The 6,552-nt window shown below is 41.7% G+C and overlaps 1 protein-coding gene across 1 annotated transcript in view; it reads left to right on the forward strand.

The window, feature by feature from the left end:
• Window positions 1-6,552, forward strand: part of IDUA (alpha-L-iduronidase) — a 76,886-nt gene that overhangs the window by 66,780 nt on the left and 3,554 nt on the right. The window lies entirely within an intron of this gene.

The following is a 6,552-nucleotide window of genomic DNA, read 5'->3' on the forward strand; positions in this document are numbered from 1 at the left end:
ACCTGAGCGCCTGTATTGTGACACCATTGGTCCTTATTTAGGTTTCATATGTTCTACTATTGCATTTTCTCTAATGTCCAGCTTATTTGGGAAAGGAAGTTGCAGAGGAAGTGCATGGAGTTTACAAAACATTTGATGATCTTTTCTGTTCTTCAACTCCACACGACATGTGACCAAGTACTTAGTTTCTTACTTAAGTTTCAGTGATTCTTGTCAAGAGCTTTGGATGCAATCAATTGACTGAAAGATGAGAGACACTCGTAGCCTCACTGCAGAAATTACCATCACTGCTGTGTTGCAATGATTTTTTAAAATGGCCAACTTGCCATAAAATTTTACTCAGAGATCAGTGAGGCCCTGGCACAGCTGCCCAGAGAATCTGTGATGCCCCATCTCTGAAGGCGCTCAAGGCCAGGTTGGATAGAACTCTGAGCAGCCTGAGCTGGTGGGGAACAACCCTACCCATGGCACGGGGTTGGGACTGGGTGACCTCTAAGTTCTACTCTATGATGAAAACTGAGAGTAAGAGAATCTGTGCATGTTTGCAATGGGAATAAGGAGGATGAGGACGTCAACTCACCATTCTAGATTTGGTGGACTTATTCAAAACTAGGCCATGTGTCCAGCCTTCTCGTATAGCAAAAATGCCTTTTTCTCAAAGATCTCTCAAAGAACAGCTAGATATTCTAAATCCCAAACATATTTATGTGCTGGAGTGTACAGGAAGGGCTGCTAGTTTTCAACACCCAGGACTTCTTTTGTAACACTCGACAATGCAGAGGCCAGGCTCATAGACTCTGCTTTTCCCTTTGAGAGAAGAGTTTCCAGCATAACTTCTCTCTTAACACCAGACTATTAATAAGGAAAAGAGTAAATAAATACTGGCATTCATTTTAAAACTTTTAAAACACAATTTAGAACTTTGCATTTATTAAGCTGTATTTTGTTTATTTTCCTTTCTGCTCCTCTCCCACCTCTGGGCATGCAAGCCTGTGCAGCAATGCCACTAAGGATGTTATAGCACAGCTGGGGCTGGAGGATCCCAAGCAGCAGCCCCCAGGTTTCAGCTGCCAGCTCCAGGGACTTCCTTTGAGTAGGGGAGGTGGCTGGCTCCAGGAGAGGAAGCAGACCCTGGCTCTGGAAGGGTGAGGGGCATGGCCAGCATCCTCACTGGGTGGAAAGCTTATTCGTGGACACAAGCAGGTGGCATGAGAATATTACTCAGTAAATCAGATAAGCTGCAATCTTGTTATGCCAACGGATGAGTGAGCCTGGAAGGTTTGAGTGTATCTGTCAATACATCATCCTGTAAGGATAATGTCTAATTAAATTAGCCACTTGCAGCTCCCCTCACCCCTCTCAGCCTTTTGGTTAGGAGAAAAACATTGTTCCCATGAAGGAGGGACAAAAGCATCTTCAGATCTGTCATCCCCAGCTTTTGCCATCACTCTTTGTTGCTTCATAGGTGGTATCAGCACCATCTGCTTTGGGCACAGGCCCATAGATGTCTCTCACAGTACTGCTTCTCTTGGGCAGTATGCTTTGCTTTATCTCGACTGGGGTTTTCCTTTACAATCAGAACTCCCAGTATTGTCCGTCCCAGGGCCACAAAGAGACTGCAATACATGTTATTCAGAGGATGGGGATTTTATTCCAAGGGACTCCCATTTGTTTTCCCAGCTACCAGCCATCGGGGCAGTTTAAGGATTTGGGGTTTCCATCTGAAACAGCATTTAAAGGACATCCAGCACAGCAGAGGCCTTATGCCAACTCTGCAATTCAGTTTTAAAGCTATTAAAAATGAATGTGTGCAACCACACGTGCTCAGATATTATTATGCTATGAGAGCCCAGTACAACTTTCCTAAAATAGCAGACTCATCCTTCTCCAAAATCCTCCATTGTCTGCCTAAGCCCAATCAAACAGCATTATCCAGATGTAAGCTTAGTCTGTATCCACCTTAGTTATCATTGTTATGCCAACACAGTTCCACAGAAGTTTCCATGAAGACCTAGGGAACACCTGCAGCCTTTGCCTTGTGCTTTAAATTTGGGGTCCACCTTGATCTAATGGGTTTACTCTGGGGCTGCTGGCTCCCTACATATTGGTGATTCAGATTTCCACCTCCTCTCTCTACCTGTCTCCAGTTACACAACAGCCCTATCCTGACTTAATCAGTTTTATCCCTGTTTCTCCACTTCTGTGGCTGTAACACTCAGTACTTCGGGAACTTTGGTCTTTTTATCTTCTTATTAAGTTTCAGAGCTTGCACACTGGGGAAGGAAATTGGATCTTCTATGTTTTGAGCCTGGAGTGTCACAGTTGGATACTGTTTGTTTTTCTTACAATTGTTTCAAAACAAAAACATTTATCTTGAACTGAACAAAATGTTTTGTACTGAACAAAGTACAAAAGTCTGCAAGATTGAGATCTAAAAGAGCGTCAGCTTTGATTCAACACAAATAGTTTCCCCGCTTGCCATTTTCCAGTTCCCAAATCAAAACCCAAAAGTGCATATAATGATTTATATACTCCTTAAAACAATCACCAAACCTGTTTACGTCACCTTATATGTAAAGAGGAAAGCCAGCTTGCCTGGAAAACACCATATGGTGCCAATCCCAAAGGACCTTCTGTTCAGACATAGGGCATCCTGCACATATCCTCCAGCTGTACAGATCTGTTCTGTGATATCCGTTTGATGCACAGCCTGGTTGTTAGACATTGAAACAATTCGGGGAAGTGGCTGGGAGCTCTCAGAGAGATGTTCCTTTCATGAAACTAACCTGGGACAAGGAAAGTCTGCTAGATAAGAAAAGCTGCCAGGTCACAGCACGCTCAACTGTAGGGGATGCTATACTTCTCCTCAGGCCAAGGGAAGCTGGATCTTCATGAAAAGGCATTTCACTCCACCTATTTCATCCATACCTCCTCCAGCATGCAGGACTCATTGCATGTGCATCACCTCTGACAAGAGTTTACTTGGAAAAAGATGGCATCTTTATTTCTAGAGGGCTCTAATAGAAGAAAAGAGTGATGTTTTTCATTGTTTCAGTAGCATCATTGTTTCTCGTTAGCATCTACAACACTTTCCCTCCTATCCTGCATGTCCAACATGACAAACAGGCTGTTTCCTTCTTGTTGTTAGTAGCCTTTTATACACCTACACTTTCATACCTGTGCTGCTTTGTTTAATAAAGGAGATGACTCAAAAGAGATAAGATAAACCTCAGCCTTTTTTACTCAGAGGTCACATTTTCCCATTGTCTTCTAAGGTGACACATCTGTTCAGAACAAGTCAGTATAATGTGTTAGGCAATGGAATGTTCCTCCAATTAGATGCATATCCCTTTCTACATGTCAGTTCCCTCATGTCCAGCTTGTGATAAGCTCAGATACTGGGTCACTATCCTGAAATCAACAAGTGACTGTTGTCCACAAAAGCTGAGCTTTCCATGCACCCTTGGTGAGCATAGTACACTTCTCCCATTCACACTTGTTTGCAATTTATTTTAACAAAGGTGCTCAAAAACATATACAGACACCTGAACACAGCTTACACATTGAATTAACATGCATCTTTGGATCCACCAATGGAAACAGCTGTATGGCTATGACAACCTCTGCAGAGAATCCTACTCAAAAAGTTTTTCCATTTAATTAACGAGCTACTAAAATCCATGCCGCTTCTTGCAAATATATTTTCCACTACCTTTAAAGTATTTCATCTAAGCCCTCATCTTGAAAGAGCATCTCACACCTCATTTCATGAAGACAAATGCTGTGAAAGTCGTTACTTTTCCTTCTGTCCTTAGAATTCTTTCTTTGGTGTGCAGGAAATCATGCTGGCTGGACACAATTTGCTCTTGACAAAACCACACTGGCTATTATTTTTCTCCTGCAGTTATTTACAGCAACTTATTTGTTCCTGAATTTTCTGAGGTTATATTTAAAGCAGCCTGATATGGAATTCTACTATTGTTCTCTTTTGGTGGAAGAAAACTTAATCTAGATTTCTTTTTTTTAGCATTTCAGAGACCCAGAAGGTTATTAGTAATGACAGCTCAGTAGTTACTTCATGCAGTCCTCTAAACACTCCAGTCCTTCAGCACTGTTCTTGATATTCCTACCTTTCCCAGTGTGATAACATAAAATGTTCCTTGCCCACCTCCTCTTTCAGAGGCAGACAGCAGCTGGTGGGAGACAAGGTCCTTTACATTTGCCCTCTTCCTGAGCTCCAGACTCACATGTGTATGTATTTCTGATACTGCTGTCCCTGCTCCCTCTCCTGTCACCATCCATCCAAGTACTCACAGTCACATTTGGGCTGTTGTGTACTCTTGGTAGTAGTGCCAGCATTCACAGGGGCAGGCAGCCTGGACCTTTACTCCTTGAGCAGGCAAGCCTTGGTTATCTTCCAGTAACAAGGATGATCTGGACTGAAATTCTCTCTGTTCAACACTGATGAAGACCCTTGTGCACTGTTTAATTTCCCCTGAAAGTAGTGGCCTCTGTAACATTTTGCGTCAAAAGCACAAACAGATACATTCAAGATTACCCTGGTAGCAGCAATAATAATTTACATCAGCAGATAAACATACAGCAGAAGTGGCCCTAAATGTGCAACATTACCTCACTATTACTTTGACCATTGTACTCTTTCGTGAAGGATACACTTCATACCACTCCATCCAGACTTTGCATGACAGGGGAAGTTTGCACTGGTGGGTGAAACCCAGTTATACAGGTCTAACCCTATACCCTGCAGCTGTAAAGGTTTTCCAGGCCTTCTGTTTCAGTTTGAACAATATCTGTGCAGGGGGATCTATGTCTGGTTATAGCTTAGGTCAACTAGGATGTCTGACTGCAAGTGGAGAGCCTCTCACACAAGTAAGAGTTACAGAGTGGCCCGATCATTGAAGATGATAATTTTAGGTCATAATCTGAGGGATTCTGGGATCTATCCCCTTAAGCCTATTCTCTTGAAGGTATATTATGCCTTCAGCACAGATAAATGGAGAAACTGGTTCCTGGCCCTCTTGCCTGATGGGGCAACACACAGTTCTTTGTGGTCAGAATGCAAGAAATCTCAAGTCTCAAAAGAAGGGCAGCATGAACTTTGCACACAGAGAAGTCAGAGAAGAAAAAAAATACATAGCCAAGCTGATCTCTACCACTGCAAGGGGCACAAACTCCAGCCAGATCTTCTTTTTGTCATTAGATAGGTTTTTCCTTTTGATGATGGATGATTGTCACATTATTCTGTGCACTACTCTGTTAGCAGACACTAAAGATCCTTCTGTTGTTAATGTAGTACAAGGACGTCTGTATGTTATACCTGCTAAGTCTGTATGTGGTATCATTCACTTCAAAGCCTTGTTCCAGTAGAAATGCGGATCCAAACATTTTGTTAAAAACATTCTGGAAGTTCTTTGCCCTTGTCCTGTCCACTGAAGGAGTAAACAGCTATCCTATTTCCTCACATATCAAATATTATATGTATTTCTGTCTGTCTTGCTAAGTAGATGAATGGGATGCATCTATTGTCTCTGAGATAATACCTCACAATCCTGGAGGATTCCTGTATTTCTTCCCCCAGGAGATGGCAGGAAAATACAGCTGGGGGGCAAGAATTTGACAGTGTGTATAGTGCAGCTCATTCAGCAGTGGCAGAGTAAGAAAATCAGGAAGACATACAAGATGGTCTAGGTAGAATGAATCCTGTCAACATCAGCACCAAAAGCATGCAAAACCAGGACTGTTTTATGTTGTCCAAAACAAGTGAATTATTCATAGTGGGAAATTTCAGTGTTCCTTTAAAAACAGTGAAAGAGATTTTCTCCATTCTTAGCTGATGAAAAAAAAATATTATCCAAAATATTCTTTTTTAGAGCAGGAGGGAGAAGTTCTTTTCATTTGATATCATAAAAGCCTCACAGAACTGGCATGGACAACTGGTGTGTATGTGTATCTACCCAATCTGAATGGAAACCTCCATTCTTTTCAGGCTCATTAACCACTTCAACAGAGGGATTTGGTAGCTAGTAAACATAATTTATAGTTGCTGTTGTCTACCAGTAAATCCATTCAGTTTTAAAGATTGACATATTTAACATTCAATGAGAGATGTTTCTTGGACTAGCTGGGAGAGCAGAAATAATAAGATGCTCAACTTGTTATCCAAGGATTAGGTCCAAGCAGTATATATTTAATTAGACTTTAAAGAGCTTATTTCAATGTTAGAAGATGCAGCTCTTCTCTTTTCTGCTACCTCAATATAATTGTTTCAGTGAGTTTTCTGCTTGCCAAGTGAAAGGAGAGTGCTTTAAGATATTGTGAATACTCCGTTTTTGTTTGCATTTAGATTAAGAAGAAGAAAGTTGACCCAAAGCTTTTGTAGAGGTCATCTAATCTGAATCTGTTTGGTTGAGAAGATCTGTCCTCCCACAGACTTGCCTCCGGCACTATAAAGGAATACCTTCCTGATGACGATCTCTCTTTGCAGTGGTACATCATCTCTGGCTGTTCTAGAAGCAACATCGTCTACTATGA

This window comes from Excalfactoria chinensis, chromosome Z (genome assembly GCF_039878825.1).
Source record: "Excalfactoria chinensis isolate bCotChi1 chromosome Z, bCotChi1.hap2, whole genome shotgun sequence".
Lineage (NCBI taxonomy): Eukaryota > Metazoa > Chordata > Aves > Galliformes > Phasianidae > Excalfactoria > Excalfactoria chinensis.